This window comes from Leopardus geoffroyi, chromosome B2 (genome assembly GCF_018350155.1).
Source record: "Leopardus geoffroyi isolate Oge1 chromosome B2, O.geoffroyi_Oge1_pat1.0, whole genome shotgun sequence".
In the NCBI taxonomy this organism is placed as follows: Eukaryota; Metazoa; Chordata; class Mammalia; order Carnivora; family Felidae; genus Leopardus; species Leopardus geoffroyi.
Genome location: NC_059332.1, coordinates 99,913,980 through 99,936,440, shown reverse-complemented (window position 1 = coordinate 99,936,440; position 22,461 = coordinate 99,913,980). Strand labels below are relative to the sequence as shown.

At 35.8% G+C, this 22,461-nt stretch overlaps 1 protein-coding gene across 7 annotated transcripts in view; it reads left to right on the top strand.

The window, feature by feature from the left end:
• The window catches only part of CDK19 (cyclin dependent kinase 19), a 196,413-nt gene that overhangs the window by 2,971 nt on the left and 170,981 nt on the right, over positions 1-22,461 (top strand). The window lies entirely within an intron of this gene.

Here is a 22,461-nt window from a genome sequence, read left to right as displayed (position 1 = left end):
ATGAAAGATTACATTTGGGTTTTTCACCTTTAATAAAAATGTCATTTGTTCTTTTTGTTTTGAAGGAAGAGAATCTTTTGACCCAACCATCCTTTTTAAATAAATCAGGCTTAAATGTTATTCCTGAGAAACAAGTTCGGAATATTTCTAGACTTTTTAGTATGAACAAGAATTTGTAATAGTTTTCCTTTTAAAATTTGTAAAAAAAGGATATATAACAGTTTATGGTTACAAATCTCAAGACCATATTCCTCAAATTTGAAAAACTTTGCTTTGATTGATAAAGGAATATTTTAAAAGGTTCTTTTGTCAATAAGAGAGTCAAACAAACATGATTCCATAGGATAATATGTCTGAAAACTGTTACACCAAACAATACTACTATTCAATTTTGCAGACATTCATTTAGTCTTTTGAACCACTCCAATAAAAGATTACTCCTTTTTGAGATGTCTTTAAAAGATACTTCATAATTGAAAGTGAAATGGCTGACATCTTAACAGTTTCAGTTTTGCCTTAGGGTTTCAGATGAGTAGTTTGTGACTATACATCTTAGTGTATAAAGTTTTAGACGAGTAATTGGTGATTACACATCTTAATGTATGTCATAAAATCCTTCACAAATAAGTGTAGGTACATATGGATACATACAGGTAAATAATAGGTATGGACCTATTTGCCTGGCTTTGATGGATTTTTCATATTTGGTTTGTAGTTAGAATAGACGATTGTATTTGCATTTTTGTGTGTGTGTGTGGGGGGGGGAATGTACAAAGATTAAAGATGTAGCACTGTGATCGTAGCATTTTAGAACTTTCAAGAGTTTTAGATCATCTAGTCTCACTTTACAAATGAGAAAACCAGAGCTTTTAGAGGTTATCATGCCCATAGTCTCACAGCAAAGACAAGCCTCACAGAAGTTACAAGATAGTAGGAATCCAGCTCTCCTGACTGAGTTGTTGCATTTTCTAATGTGTCCTACTTCTTAATACCATACGGGGAAAACCCAAAAAGGCCATGTTAAACCTCCAGTTTTGACAAACTTATTGTATAAGCTTTTTCCATGCAAAGGATATATCTATACCAACAAATATGGAAAAGGGAAAATATTGCATGGATATTAAAAAAAAAAAAAAAAAGTAGGAGTGCCAGCCTATAGATTCTACCATGTGTAGTTGCTTTTCTTCATCAGGTTTCTCTTCATCCTCATTATCATTACTTTTGGCCACCATCTTTCAAAAAAAAAAAAACCCACCGTTTTTGCATAGTAGCTGAATTGGTCTCTGCTGTTAGGCTAGTCTTTCCTTGTGATAGTCCAACATCCAAGTTGCTCAGGGTCATTTTTCTGCAAATAAAATCAATCATGAAACATCTTGGAAAACTACATTCTCTATCTTTCAAACCATCATATCCAATTTTAATTCCTTACTTTGGCATATAAAGCTATTTGCATTAGGATCCTAAAGTTTTTCTCGTCTTTATAGCCTTTATATTTGCCACCAACTCCCAGAGTTGGTGCAAGCCATGTTTCTGTAGCATTTTTTAGCACTTACTAAGTCTTTTTCATGTCTTTTTTTTTTTTTTTTTACATTCAAAGTAAAGTGGTATTGCTCTGCCATTCCTCCCTCCCTTTTCTCCTCACTCCCATAAACTTGGCCAACTCCTGCTCATACTTCAATACCCTATTCAGATAGCTTTTCTTCTAGAAGCTTTCCTTTATTCACTTTATTAGTTGTGCTTGTGCCCCTCTTTGTTCTTAGGTGTATAATATCACTATAAGTAATATTAATCTGCCCCATAAATTATTAGCTACAAATGGGTCATCATTTATTTCCGGAGTCTTGCACAGAGTTTGGCATATAATGGACACTCAGAAATTTTATTAAAAAAAAAAAAAAAAAAGGTCCCACATTGGTAATACTGCCCTGATGTTTTCAGTAATTGTTTTGTTTTTTTAAAAAAAATTTAACATTTATTATTTGACAGAGACAGAACATGAGTGGGGGAGGGGCAGAGAGAGAGGCAGTCACAGATTCTGAAGCAGGCTGTAGACTCCAAGCTGTCAGCCCAGAGCCTGACACAAGGCTTGAACTCATGAACTGTGAGATCATGACCTGATCCAAAGTCAAATGCTTAACCGACTGAGCCACCCAGGTGCCCCTTCAGTAATTGTTTTGAAAGCCTGCAATGCAGTGATGTTACATAAGTGGTTACCATAAATAATTTTATAGCACTAATTAGATCTAGTTTAATTTTTTTTCTAAGAAATTATGTGCTGCTTTTTAAGACAGTTGATACATTTCTTTTAGTAGATTGATAAGGAACGTATGTAATTTTTTTGTTTTGAGTTAAGCATTTTTCCCTTTTAGGCCAGCTCTTGTAAAATTATTATAGAAATCTTGTGTTCTTTGCTTTCACTGTCTATTTTATAGAGATGCTTAGAAATTGTGGGCATTTGGGGCACCTGTATGGCTCAGTGGGTCAGGCATCCGACTTTGGCTCAGGTTATGATCTCACAGTTTGTGAGTTGGAGCCTCATGTTGGGCTCTGCACTGGCAGCTCAGAGCTTGCTTGGAATCCTCTCTCTCTCTCTGTGCTCCTTCCTTGCTCTCTCACTGTCTCTCAAAAGTAAATAAACATTAAAAAAAATGTAGGCATTCGAACATATTTTACGAAATTTATTGATCTTACGGGTTTATGTTAATAAATTTAGTATCTTTAGCACTTAGTAAATCAAATAAACTGGTTTATGTTTAATTGGTTCTTCATTTATGTATTACAAGAACTTTTTGAAGCCCAGGAAAAGAAATATTTTCAATAAAATCTGATTGTTTAGAGCAGTGGTCGACAAACTTTCTTTACAAAGAGGCAGATACTAAATATTTTAGGCCTTGGGGGCCATACAGTATATGTTATAATTACTTGAATCTGCTGTTGTAGTGTCAAAGTATCCACAGACAAATGTGTAAATGAACACAAATTAGAATGTGTTTCAATAGAATTTATTTATAAAACCAAGTGGTGAGCTCGCTTTGGCGGGCAGGCTGTAGTTTGCCCTGCTTAGTCTAGAACAGTGACGTCCAATAGATCTTCATGCAATGATGAACGTGCGTCTATGCTGTAAAGTATGGTAGCCACTAGCCATATGTGGCTCAAGGAATGTGATTACTGTGACTGAGACACTGGCTAGTAGCTGTGATGTTGGACTCGGAAGGTTTAGTCTTGGGGACAAGTAGCTTAGCAACACATTTATAATTTTCAAATCCATGAAGTGACATTTTAATTTTTTTTTAATTTGGTTAATCTCTACACCCAATGTGGGGCTGGAACTCAGCACCCTGAGATCGAGAGTTGCATGCTCCACCGACGTAACCAGCTAGGTGCCCCTGAAGAGACCTTTTAATAAAAATGTGTAATTGACGGTGTGGACAAATGAAATAGGGAAGCCCACGTCTTTTCTTTTCTTTTTCTTTTTTTCTCTTTTCTGCCAAAACCCGCACAAAGCTCATGTCTTTTCAGTTACAGGCAGAATTTTGAGGCTGAAACAGTTTGATAATGCAAACCGATACTCGAATCCATAAACTGTCAATTTGTGAATGGAATCAAGGATATTTGATCACTTTTTGAAAAAATATTTTTGTTAAAAAAAAAAAAAGAATGTTGTTCAGTGAGTAGTAAGTGCATGTGCATAAGAAGATATACAATGTGGTAGTAAGCCTTCCCTTTCCCAACCACCCTTTTCCCTTTCTAAAGACGGCCATTCTCGGTTTTCCTTTTTAGAGATTTTCTTGGGGTGTGTGTATTTAATGGTAAATAGTTTACTGTACATTCCTCTATATTTTTTTCACCTTAAATGTAATTTGAAGATCATTACATAATTGATATGCAGAGATGCCTGGTTCCTCTTAATAATAGTTTCACTTGTATTCCACTGTATTGACTTACATAATTTACTTAACTATCCCTCTTGATGGACATTTAGGCTGTTACTAGTCTTTTGCTAGTACTAACACTGTAGTGAACTGTACCTAGTAGGTACAGTTTTTGTGTGTATTAGTGTAGCTAATTTAAACTCCTGTAAGCTATTTACCTTTGGAAGTACTGGCTTGAAATGATTTGCTAATATGGTGGTATATGAGATATAAATCACTAAAGATTGAAAACAATGGGGCTGAGAATAAGGAAGTCTTATTCCTTAAAGGCTTTAAAAATAATTATTCATACATAAAAATGAGTTCTAAATCATTAGTTTCCATAGGAAATACAAGTTACCGTTTTAGCAGCACGAGAAAGGCTTGCCTCTGAGTTTTATGTAGGCAAAAAGTAGATCTATGGAAAGGTTTTTTTGATAGGGATGTCAGTATTGATGAATTAAGGAATTTTACTTTTGTGTACTATACGTTTGGACTGAATATGCTGGGTAAAAAATTAATATGTGATGTTAAACTGTGTGCTTGGTTTGCAAAATGCTTAACTAGTGTAATGAGGTTTAGACATCAGTATAGAAGACTTGAAGGCAATATAGTATAATTCGAAATTTTCTTGGTGGTAAACGATGAGAGTAAGACTGCTTGGTTAATGTGTATATAAAGATCAGCCTGTTCGTTCTCTTGTGACGTCGGGACTGTATGTTAGTGCTGCTTTTGGATTCCAAAACAAAGGAACAAGATATATATATTTTTAAAGAGAGCATTTTAATATTTTGAATTATTAACATGACTATTTCTTTAAAAAGCAGGTAGTTTTGAAGGGCTAGAACCATGAAGAGGTAGCCGACAAAGCTATTTGAAGATTCTTGTCCATTTATAAATAGCTGATAGTTCAACACTTCCTGTAATAGCCCTTTTGAGCATGCATTGTGCAGGATAAAAGAGAGTCTCAAGAGAGAAGACAGGATGTAATTCAGGATACAAGTGTGCGGCAGTAGTTTTTTTATTGAGGGTGTGAATTCTTATCCAAAAGTGAGTGAGTGATCAAAGAGAAGTAAAAACCTGTAAAGTCCTTAAATAATTGGTGTCCTTATAAAATATCTTTAATTTCTAATATAATAAGTCTTTCTAAAGGAGAAACACATCCTCCTCATAGAGGCTTTAAACCTGTTGTGTGTTTTCTATCTAAAAATATTATTTCTGTGAGATTTTGTTGCTGATGATCTCAGTTACCAAGTGGAACGTGATTAAGAAATGGATTTAATTTTGTTTTAATTGTGACCACAGACCAAAACCGTGTCATGGCAAACTATTTTGCAGATTTTGTAGATATATACATTTGGACAGAAAGGTGAGTTCATGGTTGCTGGAAAAGTAAGGTAAAACTTTTGCCTTATAGGTGGGCTAGTTGCATCTTTCTGTGGGAAAGTTATTCTCCTTAGGATTGTGATCTGGGGCACAAAGTGTGTTGCTTTTTTACAAAAGTTAGTTTCCTTTTTCTCTTTCCCTTTTGTAATGTAATTATTATACTTGCATTTTAAGAGTGACTTAGACACTGAGTGAATCCAGTTGTTTTGGATTTAGGCGCAAATTTAAAAAAATGTGAGCTTCCTTTTTTTCTGAAGAAATTATATGTAATTTGAACTTAGTAACTTATAAAACCAGAGTTCTGTTCACTGATTTCTCAGCAATCTTTTGATCTATATATTCGTGTCAAAGTGGAACTATTTTTATTTTTATGCTATTAAAATTTATCAGATAATAGTTGTACATGATTTAAAAAACTCTAACAGTTAAACTATATACAAAATGAAAAGTAAAAGTCTTCTTATTGTCCACTCCCAAGCTTCCCTCATTTTTCAAAGATAGCCAGTGTTGACTGTTTCTGTTTTAAGTTTTGCTGGTGCTTACTAGTATAACTTTAAGTAATATGCATGTAAAAAATAATATGCATATAATTCTATTTTCTGATTTATCAACTTTAGGCATTTTTTTGTTGATTTTCCATTAGAAAAGCTGAGCAATTTCCCATCTCAACATTCAAATTTATTGCCTTTGTTATTTTACATTTTTTGTGGCAAATACTTTTATAACTTTAAATCATAAACTTAAGTCTTTTTTTTTTTTTTTTAATTTTGATTAGGCTCCTTGCTGAACGTGGGGCTTGATCACAGGACTGAGATCAAGAGTCACATGCTCCACTGACTGAGCTAGCCAGGCACTCCATTAAATTTCTTTTTCTTTCTTTCTTTAACAAATTTTTTATTCTTTTTTTTTTTTAACATTTTTTTCTTTTTTTAAAGTAATCTCTACACCCAACAACCTGGGGCTTAAACTCACGACCCTGACATGAAGAGTCACATGCTCTACCAGCTGAGCTAGCCAGCTATTCCATTAAATTTTTTTCTTTCTTTTTTTTCTTTTATTCTTTTTAAAAAAATAATTGGTGTCCTTCTAAAATATCTTTAATTTCTGATATAATAAGTCTTTCTAAAGGAAAAACACACCCTTCTTATAGAGGCTTTAAACCTGTTTTTATTTAAAAAAATTTTTTTTAAGTAATCTCTACAGCCAACATGGGGCTTGAACTCATGACCCCAAGATCAAGAGTCTCATGCTCTACAGACTGAGCCAGCCAGGTGCCCAGATTTCTTTTTCTTGATTTATCAGTTTAGATACTATTTGTCTTCCTGATATGGATATTAAGAAAAGTGATATATTTCTCTTTTTTTTCTCTATCTCCTAATTTTTAAAGTAGACATTTATAGCATCCTGCTTTTTGTCTATGAATTGATTCTAAAAAGCGAACACTGAAAACCATTTAATAGCCTTAAAATATTATGATTGTGAAAGTATTTGTTGCAGGATGAATTAGTATATTGAGACCCGTGGAGAAGGAAATGTAATCTTGTGCATTAAATAACTGCTGCTGGTCTTCCAGGTATTAAGGCCTAATGGGTCTTCTTAAGTTCTTTTGCCCTTCAAGTATCTGGATCATACTTAGCTAATAGTGTTTCTTTATATCTCTTAGGTGCTTTTTCTTGGATTTTTTTTTTTTTTGGTTCAATTGAGGACATCTTTTTTTTTTTAATTTCATTTTTTATTTTTAAAAATTTACATCCAAATTAGTTAGCATACAGTGAAACAATGATTTCAGGAGTAGATTCCTTAATGCCCCTTACCCATTTAGCCCATCCCCCCCCCCACAACTCCTCCAGCAACCCTTAGTTTGTTCTCAATATTTAGTGTCTCTTCTGTTTTGTCCCCCTCCCTGTTTTTATATTATTTTTGCTTCCCTTCCCTTATGTTCATCTATTTTGCCTCTTAAAGTCCTCATATGAGTGAAGTCATATGATTTTTGTCTTTCTCTGACTGACTAATTTCACTTAGCATAATACCCTCCAGTTCCATCCACGTAGTTGCAAATGGCAAGATTTCATTCTTTTTGATTGCCAAGTAATACTCCATTGTATATATATATACCACATCTTCTGTATCCATTCATCCATCGATGGACATTTGGGCTGTTTCCATACTTTGGCTATTGTTGATAGTGCTGCTATAAACATGGGAGTGCATGTGTCCCTTCGAAACAGCACACCTGTATCCTGTGGATAAATGCCTAGTAGTACAATTGCTGGGTCATAGGGTAGTTCTATTTTTAGTTTTTTGAGAAACCTCCATCCTGTTTTCCAGAGTGGCTGCACCAGCTTGCATTCCCACCAGCAGTGCCAAAGAGATCCTCTTTCTCTGCATCCTTGCCAACATCTGTTGTTGCCTGAGTTGTTAATGTTAGCCATTCTGACAGGTGTGAGTGGTATCTCATTGTGATTTTGATTTGTATTTCCCTGATGATGAGTGATGTAGAGCATTTTTTCATGTGTTGGTTGGCCATCTGGATGTCTTCCTTGGAGAAGTGTCTGTTCATGTCTTTTGCCCATTTCTTCACTGGATTATTTGTTTTTTGGGTGTTGAGTTTGATAAGCTCTTTATAGATTTTGGATACTAACCCTTCATCTGATATGTCATTTGCAAATATCTTCTCCCATTCTGTCGGTTGCCTTCTAGTTTTGCTGATTGTTTCCTTCACTGTGCAGAAGGTTTTTATTTTGATGAGGTCCCAGTAGTTCATTTTTGCTTTTGTTTCCCTTGCCTCCGGAGACGTGTTGAGTAAGAAGTTGCTGTGGCCAAGATCAAAGAGATTTTTGCCTGCTTTCTCCTCGAGGATTTTGATGGCTTCCTGTCTTACATTGAGGTCTTTCATCCACTTTGAGTTTATTTTTGTGTATGGTGTAAGAAAGTGGTCCAGGTTCATTCTTCTGCATGTCACTGTCCAGTTTTCCCAGCACCATTTGCTGAAGAGACTGTCTTCATTCCATTGGATATTCTTTCCTGCTTTGTCAAAGATTAGTTGGCCATACGTTTGTGGGTCCATTTCTGGGTTCTCTATTCTGTTCCATTGATCTGAGTGTCTGTTCTTGTGTCAATACCATACTGTCTCGATGATTACAGCTTTGTAGTATAGCTTGAAGTATGGGATTGTGATGCCTCCTGCTTTGGTTTTCTTTTTCAAGATTGCTTTGGCTATCTGGGGTCTTTTCTGGTTCTGTACAAATCTTAGGATTATTTGTTCTAGCTCTGTGAAGAATGCTGGTGTTACTTTGATAGCAATTGAATTGAATATGTAGATTGCTTTGGGTAGTATCAACATTTTAACAGTATTTGTTCTTCCTATCCAGGAGCATGGAATCTTTTTCCATTTTTTTGTGTCTTCTTCAATTTCTTTCATAAGCTTTCTATAGTTTTCAATGTATAGATTTTTCACCTCTTTGGTTAGATTTATTCCTAGGTATTTTATGGCTTTTTGTGCAACTGTAAATGGGATCGATTCCTTGATTTCTGTCTCTGTCGCTTCATTGTTGGTGTATAGGAATGCAACCGATTTCTGTGCATTGATTTTATATCCTGCAACTTTGCTGAATTCATGAATCAGCTCTAGCAGTTTTTTGGTGGAATCTTTTGGGTTTTCCATATAGAGTATCATGTCAGCTGCAAAGAGTGAAAGTTTGACCTCCTTCTGACCGATATGGATGCCTTTTATTTCTTTGTGTTGTCTGATAGCAGAGGCTAAGTCTTCCAATACTATGTTGAATAACAGTGGCGCGAGTGGACATCCCTGTCTTGTTCCTGACCTTAGGGGGAAAGCTGTCAGTTTTTCCCCATTGAAGGTGATATTAGCGTTGGGTCGTTCATATATGGTTTTTATGATCTCGAGATATGCTCCTTCTATCCCTGCTTTCTTGAGGGTTTTTATCAAGAAAGGATGCTGTATTTTGGCAAATGCTTTCTCTGAATCTATTGAGGGGATCATATGGTTCTTGTCCTTTCTTTTATTGATGTGATGAATGACATTAATTGTTTTGTGGATATTGAACCAGCCCTGCATCCCAGGTATAAATCCCACTTGGCCATGGTGAATAATTTTTTAATGTATTGTTGGATCCGATTGGCTAATATCTTGTTGAGGATGAGGACATCTTTTTGAGTTGCTTTTTCATTTGGATTTGTGTGCATATTCAGAGTTCTTGTGTGTCTGATAATGTGTTTTGACTTCATACTTGATTAATAGGTTGGCTGAATTTATAGTTTTAAGAATAATTTTTGAGGGGTCCCTGGGTGGCTCAGTTGGTTAATCACATGACTCTTGATTTCAGCTCATGTCATGATCTCATAGTTTATGAGTTTGAACCCCACATCAGGCTCTGTGCTGATGGTGTGGAGCCTGCTTGGGATTCCATGCCTCCCTCTGTCTTTGCCCATCCTCCCCACTTTCTCTCTCTCGCTCTCAAAATAAATAAATAAACGTTTAAAAAATAATAATTTTTGTCTCAGAACCCGAAACTATTGCTTCATTTATTTCTTGTTGCTTATGGGAAGTTTCTTTATTGGAAGCTTGTCTGCAATCTCAGGATTTTTTACTTTATGCATTCTAAAATTTCACCAAAGTCTACCTAGAAAATATAGGTTGGGTGCCTGGGTGGCTCAGTCGGTTAAGTGCCCGACTTTAGCTCAGGTCATGATCTCGTGGTCAGGGAGTTTGAGTCCCGCTTTGGGCTTTGTGCTGACAGCCTGTTTTGAATTATGTGTCCCCTTCTCTTTCTACTCCTCCCCCACTCACGCTCTGTCTCTCTCTCCCTCAAAAATGAATAAATATTAAAAAAAATAAAAACAAAAATGTAGGTCTTTTTTTTTTCTGATTTATGTGGCTAGGTTTTCTGCATCTTTAACAAAGTATTTATTGTTTGAATAGATAACCCATTCATATAATTTGAACTTCACAGGTAAAAAGTGGTATTTAGTCCAGTTGGACTCTTCCTAACTGATCCCCTACTCTTTCACTCCCCTTTTCCAATCCTGCCGGTTTCTTAGGAATCTTTATTGAGCTTTCTCTTTTGTCTTTGGTTTAGGGCAATTTTTATTACCTGTTATTTATTTATTTTTCCTTCTTCCTCTGTTGCCTCTCTTGTTCTCTGCCTCAAATATACATATTAGGAAATGTTGACCTTTTAGGCTCTGTCTTCCATATCTCTTAAATTCATTTGCAAAAATTGCAACTCTTTTTTCTCTCTACATTCTGGAAGATTTCCTTGATTGAATCTTCTAGATTACCAATTTGGTCTTTATTGAGATTGCTATTCTTTTATTCAGTGTAAGCCTAACTGCCTAAGTTCAATAGGGCATTGGTTTAATAAAGTAAATAAATTCCCTATTAATATTTAGCTTGTTTTTAGTGTTTAAGTTATTTTTTGTGTGTGTACCATGTGCTGTTTTCAGTTTTTCCTTCTTAATATTTTTCTTATAATCTGAGTGCTAGACCAAGATAATGGAAATGTTTTTCTGTTTTCATATATAGAGAAATTATATTGGTTTTACTGTTACTTTAATAGTAAATTCTCAACATTCATCTGTTCACATATTCATCAACCTATCTCTATTCAAATTTTCATCCATCTATCCATCTGTCTATCTTCTCTCCACCTATTATCTCTTTTCATCTGTCTTCGTTTTTCTGGCTATTTTCATTATTCCATTGTTTACTATTTATCATTTGATTCCTTTCCGTGAGCCAAGTATTGTGCCATAGATGCGAGGATACAAGGATAAATGAGATGTCATCTCAGACTGCAAAAACTGAGACTGGAAGTATTCACAACAAATTGCTAATAGTGATTGTCTACAGGAAGGAAATTTGGGTTGACAGGAAGACTTTTTGAAAAAAGCATATACTCGTGTATTATTTGAAAAATACCTATACATATTATTTTAATATATTTATATTACTTATTAAAATGGTAAAACATTTAAACTGTAGAGTATATATAACTTATGGGGAAAAGGCAAATACCGTAAAAAATTTTTTGTATTTTTAATTTTTAAAAAATTCATTCTTTTTAAGTAGGCTTCATGCCCAAAGTGGGGTTTGAACTTATGACCCTGAGATCAAGAGTCACAAGTTCCACTGACCTGAGCCACCCAGGTGCTCCCTATTTTTTTTTTTAATTTTTTTTTTTTTTTTTACGTTTTTATTTATTTTTGAGACAGAGAGAGACAGACCATGAATGGGGGAGGGGCAGAGAGAGAGGGAGACACAGAATCGGAAGCAGGCTCCAGGCCCTGAGCTGTCAGCACAGAGCCCGACGCGGGGCTCGAACTCACGGACCGCGAGATCATGACCTGAGCTGAAGTCGGATGCTCAACCGACTGAGCCACCCAGGCGCCCCTATTTTTTGTTTTTTAATAAATATTTATTTCTTTTTAGAGTAAACTCTATACCCAAAGAGGGTTTGAACTCATGAACCCGAGATGAAGAGTTGCATTCTCTACTGACTGAGCCAGCTAGGCATAAAAATGGCAAATATCTTAAAAATATATATATATCTTTTATTATCTTATAAAAATCAATGTGTTAACAAAAAATCCAATATGTGTTCGTGCAAGAAAGGTTAGGAATTATAGAAACATAAAGAAGAAAACACAAATCACTCATAATAAGACCACTCAGAGATGAGCATTGATAATATTTTGGAATATTTATCTCCTGCTGGTTTTTTTTTTTTTTTTTCAGTTCTATTGAGAAATAATTTACACATATTATTGTAGAAGTTTAGGCTGTGTAGCATAGGGTGCCTGGCTGGCTCAGTTAGGAGAGCATGTGACTCTTGATCTTGGGGTTGTGAGTTTGAGTCCCACATTGGGTACAGAGATTACTTAAATAAACAAAACTTAAAAAAAATAAGGTATGTAGCATAATGGTAAGGTGTATAGCATAATGGTTTGATTTATATGTATTGTGAAATGATTTACCACAACAGGTGTATTTAACTATATCATCTCATAAAGGTACAATTTCTCCTTGTGTTGAGAGCTTTTAGGAACTATTCTTTTTTTTTTTTTTTTTTTTTTTTTTTTTTAATTTTTTTTTTTCAACGTTTATTTATTTTTGGGACAGAGAGAGACAGAGCATGAACGGGGGAGGGGCAGAGAGAGAGGGAGACACAGAATCGGAAACAGGCTCCAGGCTCCGAGCCATCAGCCCAGAGCCCGACGCGGGGCTCGAACTCACGGACCGCGAGATCGTGACCTGGCTGAAGTCGGACGCTTAACCGACTGCGCCACCCAGGCGCCCCAGGAACTATTCTTTTAACTTTTCTTGTATATCATACACAACAGTGTTAGCTATAGTCATGGTGTTGTCCCTGTGCTTATTTATTTTATAACTGGAAGTCTGTACCTCTTGGCCACCTTCCTCCAATTCCTTCCACTTCTCTCCTGGTGTTTTCTACCGGTTAAGTATGTGTAATTATTTTTTATTAGAGGTAAAATAGACGAAACATGAAGTTCATACTTTTAAAGTTGTACAATTCAGTGAGTTTTAGTATATTCATAGCATTGTGCAACCACTACCACCACTTAGTTCCTTATTGAGAAACTTTAGTTCCCGAACATTTTCGTTACACCAAAAAGAAACCCATATCTGTTAAGCAGTCATTCTGCAATTCCCCCTCCCCTGGATCTTGGCAACCACTGTTTGCTTTTTGCTATGAATTTGCCTGTGGTGGATATTTCATGTAAATGGAATTATACAGTCCATGGCTTTTTTGTGGCTGGCTGGCTTTCACTTAGCACAATGTTTTCAAGGTTCATCCATGTTTTGGTGTATATCAGTACTCTATGACTTTTTATGTCTGAATAATGTACCATTGTATGGATATACCACATTTTGTTTTTATATTCATCCACTCAGAAACTTGGGTTGTTGCCACTTTTTGGCTATTGTGAGTAGTGCTGCTGTGAACATTTGTGGACAAGTTTTTGTTTTAACGTGGTTTCAGTTCTCTTGGAGTGTAACTGCTTGGTCATATGGTAATTCTGTTTAACATTTTGAGGAGCTGCCAATGTTTTCCACAGTGACTGTGCCATTTTATATTCCCATCTACAGTATATAAGGGTTCTGTTTTCACCAAAACCTCACCAACACTTGCTATTTTCTGTTTTTTTTTTAAATTTATTTTATTTTTTATTATAGCCATTCTAGTGAGTGTAAAGTAGTTATCTCACTGTGGGTTTCTCTCCCTCCACTCCCAGTTTTATTGAGATATAACCGACATATAACATTGTATTAATTTAACATATATAGCATAATGCATAATGATTTGATATATGTATATATTGTGAAATGATTATCATAATAAGTTTAGTTATCATCCATTCATAGTTACACATTTTTTTATCTTGTAATGAGAACTTCTAAGATTTACTCTTAGCAGCTTTCAAATATACAATACAGTATTGTTAAGTATAGTCATCATGATGTACATTACATCCTTAGAACTTATTTATTTAAAATAAGTTTTTAGGGGCGCCTGGGTGGCTCAGTCGGTTAAGCGTCCGACTTCAGCTCAGGTCATGATCTCACAGTCCATGAGTTCGAGCCCCGCATCGGGCTCTGTGCTGACAGCTCGGAGCCTGGTGTCTGTTTCAGATTCTCTGTCTCCCTCTCTCTGACCCTCCTCCTTTCATGTTCTGTCTCTGTCTCAAAAATGAAAAAAATAAATAAATAAAATAAAATAAAATAAAATAAGTTTTTAAAGTTTTACTTATTTAAGTAACCTCTATACCCAATGTGGGGCTTGAACTCACTACCCCAAGATCAAGAGTTGCGTGTTCTTCCGAATGAGCCAGCCAGGCACCCCTAGCTTATTCATCTTATAAATTTGAGTCTTTTGACTACTTTTAACCTTCTTTTCAGTGCTCTGCTTCTTCCCCCAATCATCAATTTGTTCTCTTCATTTTAGTTTTTTAAAATTCCACATACAGTATAACCTTGGTTTGTGAGCATAATTCGTTCTGGAAATACGCTTATAATCCAAAGCACTCGTTTATCAAAGCGAATCTCAAGAACCATTGGCTCAGTTGTGATCATGTGACATTTGGCGTCACGTACTACTCATATTGCAAGACATTGCTTGTTTATCAAGTTAAAATTAGAAATATTTGTGCATCTTGCAGAACACTTGCAGAACAAGTTACTCACAACCCAAGGTTTTACAGTACAAGTGTGAGATTCTTTTTCTCTGCCTTATTTCATTTGACATAATACCCTCAAAGTCCAATTTTATTGTCACAAATGGCAGGATTCTTTCTTATTTTTATGGATGAATAATATCCCATTGTACTCATATACCACATTTTCTTTATCCATTTATCTACCAGTGGAACTTAGGTTGTTTCCATGTCTTGGCCATTGTAAATAATGCTACAGTGAAGATGGGGGTGTAGATATCTTTTTGAGATGGCAATTCATTTCCTTTGGCTATATACCAAGAAGTGGAATTGCTAGATTTTATTGTTCTACTTTTACCAATTGAGGAACCTCCAAACTGGAATTTAGGTGTCTCTTTTGACCTAGAGGTGTCATAAACAAATTATTAAGATACTAAGATCACTGGGTATAAGTTTGGGATCCTCTTACTTGAGATATGAAGAATTTTTATCCGTATTAAATTTCCTTCAAAAACTTGATTTTTAAAAAAATTTTTTTAACGTTTATTTATTTTTGACACAGAGACAGAGCATGAACGGGGGAGGGTCAGAGAGAGGGAGACACAGAATCTGAAACAGGCTGCAGGCTCTGAGCTGTCAGCACAGAGCCCAACGTGAGGCTCGAACTCATGGACCGCGAGATCATGACCTGAGCCGAAGTCGGCCGCTTCACCGACTGAGCCACCCAGGCGCCCCAAAAAACTTGATTTTTAATAGATGTCTATATTCTTTTATCATGTGGATATGTAATGCTTTAGTTAACCCTTTCTAATTAGTGAACATTTAAGTTCTTTCCAGTATTTAAAAAAAATTTTTTTTAAATGTTTTATTTATTTTTGAGAGAGAGAGAGATAGAGAGAGATTGGGGGAGGGGCATAGACAGAGGGAAACACAGAATCCGAAGCAGGCTCCAGGCTCTGAGCTGTCAGAACAGAACCTGACGCGGGGCTTGAACCCATGAACCATGAAATCATGACCTGAGCTGAAGTTAGATGCTTAACCAACTGAGCCACCCAGGTGCCCCTCCAGTATTTTGATAATACAAACAACCCTGATAGATGTTTTTGTATATATATTTTGGTCCATATATCTGATTGTTTCTTACAGTAGTCTTATAAAGAAATTTACTGTGTCAAAATGTATTGTTTTAAGGCTCTTAATATATATTTCCTAATTGCTTTTCACATATAGTTTTATTCACCACCATAGACAGTACATATGTGCCTCTCTCATCTCATCCTTAGTAGTTTTGAATATTCTTTTTTCTTTTGTTAAATCATTTTTATTTTATTTTATAAATGTTTTATTTTATTTTTTTCATCGTGATTAGTGTACTCTTTAGTCTCTATCTCCTATTTTCCCTATCCTCCCACCCACCTCCCTTCTGGTAAGTGTCTCTGTAGTTAAGAGCCTGTTTCAGTAGGTGATGGGGATTAGGCAACACACTTGTCCTGTGATGAGCACTGGGTGATATATGGAATTATTGAATCACTATATTGTATGCTTAAAACTAATATAACACTGTATGTTAACTAATCAGAATTAAAATAAGAACTTAAAAAGGTCTGTTTCTTTGTCTCTCTTTTTTGTTTTTCTTTGCTTATTTGGTTTGTTTCTTAAGTTCCAAATATGAGTGAGATCATATGGTATTTGTCTTTCTCTTACTGACTTAGCTTGATCCATGTTGTTGCAAATGGCAAGATTTTATTCTTTTTTATGGCTGAATAATATTCCGTTGTATCTGTGTACCTCATCTTTTCCATTTATCTATTTATGGACACTTGGGTTGCTTCCATTTTTTGGCTATTGTTAGTAATGCTGCAATAAACAAACCGGTGCATGTTATTATTTTTTGGGGGGGTAAATACCCAGTAGTGTGATCACTGGATTGTATGGCAGTTCTATTTTTAATTTTTTGAGGAAGCTCGTACTGTTTTCCACAGTAGCCCCACTAGTTTATGTTCCCAGCAACACTGCAAGAAGGTTCCTTTTTCTCCTTGTCCTCACCAACACTTGTTACTTATGTTGTTGTTGTTGTTGTTGTTGTTGTTGTTGTTATTGTTGTTTTAGCCATTCTGACAGGTGTGAGGTGTTACCTCATTGTAGTTTTTTATTTTATTTATTTAATTTTTTTGAGGAGGGGGAAGGGCAGGGAGAGAGAGGAGCAGAGATGATCTTAAGCAGACTCCATGCCCAGCACAGAGCCTGACTTGGGGCTCAGTCTCACAACTGTGAGGTCATTACCTGAGCTGAAATCAAGAGTCAGATGCTTAACCGACTGAGCCACCCAGGCACCCTTCTCATTGTAGCCTTGATATACATTTCCCTGATGATAAGTGATGTTGAGCATCTTTTCATGTGTCTATGGGCCATCTGTATGTCTTCTTTGTAGAAATGTCTGTTCATGTTTTGTGTCCATTTTTTTTTTTTTAATTTTTTTTTCAACGTTTATTTATTTTTGGGACAGAGAGAGACAGAGCATGAATGGGGGAGGGGCAGAGAGAGAGGGAGACACAGAATCGGAAACAGGCTCCAGGCTCTGAGCCATCAGCCCAGAGCCCGACGTGGGGCTCAAACTCACGGACCGCGAGATCGTGACCTGGCTGAAGTCGGACGCTTAACCGACTGCGCCACCCAGGCGCCCCTTTGTGTCCATTTTTTAATCGGATTATTTTTTTAGGGGCGGGTATTGAGTTGTATCAGTTCTTTATATATTTTGGATACTAACCCTTTATCGGATACGTTTTTTGCAAGTATCTTCTCTCATTCAGTAGGTTGTCTTTTAGTTTTGTTGATTTTTTCCTTCACCATGTAGAACATTTTTATTTTGATATAGTGCCCACAGTTTATTTTTGCTTTTATTTCTCTTGCCTCGGGAGACACAGCTAGAAAAATGTTGCTGTGGCTTATGTCAGAGAGATTACTGTCTGTGCTCTTTTCTAGGATTTTAATGGTTTCAGGTCTTACATTTAGGTTTTTATTAATCCATTTTATTTTTGTGTATGGTGAAAGAAAGTGGGTCAGTTTCATTCTTTTCCGTGTTGCTGTCAAGTTTCCCCAAAACCATTTGTTGAAGAGACTTTTTCCCATTCTCTATTTGTTTCTCCTTTGTTGAAGATTAATTGACCGTATAATTGTGGGTTTATTTCTGGGTTTTCTGTTCTGTTCTACTGATCAGTGTGTCTGATTTTATGCCAATACCCTACTATTTTAATTGCTGCAGCTTTGTAACATAACTTGAATTCTGGAATTGTGACCCCTCTGGTTTCTTTTTTTTTTTTCAAGATTGATTTGTCTCTTTGAGGTCTTTTGTCATTCCATACAAATTTTACAATTGTTTGTTCTGTGAAAAATGCTGTTGGTATTTTGATAGGGATTGCATTAAATATGTAGATTACTTTGGGTAGTATAGACCTTTTGAAAATATTTGTTCTTCCAACTCATGAGCATGGAATATCTTTTCATTTCCTTGTGTCTTCTTGAATTTCTTTCTCCAGTATTTTATAGTTTTTAGAGTACAGGTCTTTCACACGTCTTTGGTTAAGTTTATTTCTAGGCATTTTATTGTTTTTCTGCAGTTGTAAATATGATTGTTTTCTTAATTTCGCCTTCTGCTGCTTCATTATTAGTATATAGGAATGCAATAGATTTCTGTACATTGATTTTGTATTCTATGACTTTATTGAATTCACTTAACAGTTCTAGAAGTTTTTTGATGGAATCTTTAGGGTTTTCTCTATATAGTATCATGTCATCTGCAAATAGAGTTTTATTTCTTCCTTACCAATTTGGATAACTTATTTCTTTTGCTGTATGATAGCTGTGGCTAGGACTTCCAGTAGTATGCTGAATAAAAGCAGTGAAAATGGAATCCTTGTCTTGTTCCTGATCTTATGGGAAAAGCTCTTAGTTTTTCACCATTTGAATATGATTTTAGCTGTGGGTTTTTCTTATCTGTTCTTTATTATGTTGAGGTATATTCCCTCTGGACCTCCCTGCAGAAGGTTTTTATCATGAATGGATGTTGTGCTTTGTCAAATACTTTTTTCTGCATCTATTGAAATGATCATATGGTTTTTATCCTTTCTTTTATTAAAAAATTTTTTTAAAGTTTATTTTGAGAGACAGAGAAAGTGAGCAGAGGAGGGGCAGAGAGAGAGGGAGAGAGAGAATCCCAAGCAGGCTCCAAGATGCCCGTGCAGAACCTGATGTGGGGCTCAATCTTATGAACTGTGAGATCCTGACCTGAGTCGAAATCAAGAGTTGGTCGCTTAACTGACTGAGCCACCCAGGTATCCCTATCCTTTTTTTTTTTTAATTGATGTGATATATCACATTGATTGTTTTGTGACTATTGCACTACCCTTGCATCCTGGGAATAAATCTCACTTGTTTGTGTTGTGTGATTTTTAAAAATGTATTGTTGGATTCAGTTTGCTAGTATTTTATTGAGAATTTTTGCATCTATGTTCATGAGAGATATGGGCCTTTAGTTCACTTTTTTTTGCGTGGTGTTTTTATCTGGTCTTGGTATCAAGGTGATACTGGAATCAAAGAATAAATTTGGGCATTTTCCTTCCTTTGATATTTTTTGGAATAGTTTGAGAAGAATAGGTATTAACTCCTTTTTCAGTGTTTGGTAGAATTTGTCTTTGAAGCCATCTGATCCTGGACTTTTGTGTTTTGGGAGTTTTTTGATTACTGATTCAATTTCATTGCTAGTACTTGGTCTGTTCAAGTTTTCTATTTCTTCCCTGCTTTAGTTTTGGTAGGTTCTATGTTTTTAGGAACTTTTCCATTTCTTCTGAGTTGTCCAGTTGGTTGGTCTATAGATTTTTATAATACTCTGTTATAATTGTTTGTATTTCTGTGGTATTGATTGTTATTTCTCCCTTTCATTAGTGATTTTATTTATTTGGATCCTCTCTTTTTTGATGAGTCTTACTAGAGGTTTATCAATTTTGTTGATGTTTTCAAAGAACCAGCTCCTGGTTTCTGCTCTACTGTGTTTTTTTAGTTTCTATCTTTTTTTTTTTTTTTTTTTTAATAGGCTCCACACCCAACATGGAGCTTGAACTCACAACCCTGAGATCAAGTGTTGCATGCTGTGCTGACTAAGCCAGCCAACCACACCTAGTATCTATATCATTAATTTCTGGTTTAATGTTTATTATTTCCTTCCTTTTGCTAGATTTGGGTTTTGTTTGTTTTTATTTTTCTAGGTCCTTTAAGTGAAGGTTACCTTGTTTATTTGATTTTTCATGCTTCTTGAAGTAGGTCTGTATTGCTGTGAACTTTCCTGTTAGAACCATTTTTTGCTGTATCCCAAAGATTTTAGGCTGTTGTGTTTTCATTTTTATTTGTTTCCATGTACTTTTTGATTTCTTTGATTTCTTGGTTGACCCACTCATTGCTTAGTACCGTGTTATTTAACCTCCATGTATTTGTAGTCTTTCCAGATTTTTTTTTTTCTGGTTGATTACTGGTTTCATTGCATTGTGGTCAGGAAAGATGCATGGCATGACTTTGATTTTTTAAAGTTTGTTGAGACTTGTTTTGTGGCCTAATATGTGATCTATTCTGGAGAATGTTCCATGTGCTCTTGGAAAGAATGTGTATTCAGCTGTTTTAGGATGGAATGTTCTGCATATGTCTGTTAAATCCATCTGGTTCAGTGTATCATTCAAAGCCACTGTTTTCCTTGTTGATTTTCTGTTGGATGATCTGTTCATTGATGTAAGTGAGGTGTTAATGTCCCCTGCTGTTATTATATTACTATGGATTATTTCCTTTATGTTTGTTATTAACTGTTTTATGTATTTGGCTGCTTCCATGTTGGGTGCATAGATATTTATTATTATTAATATCCTCTTGTTGGATTGTCTCTATTATTACAGTGTCCTTCTTTGTCTCCTGTCACAGTCTTTTTAAAAATTTTTTAATTTAAATTAATTTTTTATTTTTAAAATTTTCTTAAATTTTTTAATGTTTTTATTTTGAGAGACAGTGAGAAGAGGGCATGAGTGGGGAAGGGGCAGAGAGAGACAGAGGCACAGAATCCAAAGCAGGTTCCAGGCTCTGAGCTGTCAGCACAGAGCCCGACGTGGGGCTCAAACTCACATACTGCAAGATCATGACCTGAGACAAAATCAGATGCCCAACTGAGCCACCCAGGTGCCCCTATTTTTAAAATATTTTTAATGTTTTATTTTTGAGTGAGCAAGCGCACAAGCGGGGAAGGGCATAGAGAGGGAGGAGACACAGAATCCGAAGCAGGTTCCAGGCTCTGAGTTGTCAGCACAGAGCCCAACGCTGGGCTTGAACCCATGAGCTGTGAGATCATGATCTGAGCTAAAGTCGGACACTTAACTGACTGAATTACCCAGACGTCCCGATGTTTGCTTAGATTTAAACCCATTCTTTACTCTTCTCCCCATTCCATTTTAGGTATGTGTTTTGCATCTTTTTTTTTTTTTTTTTTTAAAGTAAACTGAATACCCACTGTGGGGCTTGAGCTGACAATCCCAAGATCAAGAGCCACAAACTCTACTGACTGAACTAGCCAGGTGCCCCTCATGTCCTTTTATTTTATGAATCCCTTCACTGACTTTTACAGAAATATTTATTTTTACTGCTTTTGTTTTTTGTACTTTTCATACTCTAACTTGTGGTCATTCCTTTCCACTTAAAGAGTCCCCTTTAATGTTTCTCGTAGGGCTGGTTTAGTGGTCATGAACTCCTTTAGTTTTTGTTTGTCTGGGAAACTCTCTCTCTTCTTCTATTCTGAATGATAGCCTTGCTGGATAGAGTATTCTTGGCTGCAGATTTTTCCCTTTCAGCACTTTGAATAGATAATACCATTCCCTTCTGGCCTGCAAAGTTTCTGCTGGAAAATCTGCTGATAGCTTATGGCGTTCCCCTTTTATGTAACTGTCTTCTTTTCTCTTGTTGTTTTTAAATTTTTTTTCTGTTTCTATTTTTTTTGCCATTTTAATTACTATATGTCTTGGTGTGGACTTCCTTGGGTTGAATCTTTGGGTGATCTCTGTGCCTCCTGCATCTGGGTATCTGTTTCCTTCCCCCAATTAGGGAAGTTCTGAGCTATAATTTCTTCAAATAAATTTTCTGCCCCCTTTTCTGTCTTTTCTGAGATTTCAATCATGTGAATGTTATTACACTTGATGGAATCACTGAGTTCCCTAAGACTGTTCTCAATATGCATAGTTTTTTTTCTGTCCTTTGCTCACCTTGGTAACTTTCCATTACTCTGTCTTCCAGGTCATTAATTTGTTCCTCTGGTTCATCTAGCCTGCTGATTATTTAAGTGTATTTTTTTTTAAGTTTATTTATTTATTTTGACAGAGAGAGAGAGAAAAAGAGAGAGAGAAAGAGAACCAGTGGGGGAGGGGCCGAGAGAAGGGGACAGAGGATCCAAAGTGGGCTCCATGCTGACAGCAGACAGCCTGATGTGGGGCTTGAACTCATGAACTGTGAGATCATGACCTGAGCTGAGGTCTGACGCTTAAATGACTGAGCCACCCAGGCACTTCTCCATCAAGTGTATTTTTAATTTATCGTCGTCGTTTTTTTTTTTTTTTCTTAAATCTCTGTATAAGGGTCTCATTGATGTCCTCCACTCTTTTTCTGAAGTCCAGTGAGTATCTTTATGATCATCACTTTATTTATTTATTTATTTATTTATTTATTTATTTATTTATTTATTTTAATTTTATTTTTTTAAATTTACATCCAAATTAGTTAGTATATAGTGCAACAATGGTTTCAGGAGTAGATTCCTTAATGCCCCTTACCCATTTAGCCCATCCCCCCCCCACAACCCCTCCAGCAACCCTCAGTTTGTCCTCCATATTTACGAGTCTCTTCTGTTTTGTCCCCCTCCCTGTTTTTATATTTTTTTGCTTCCCTTCCC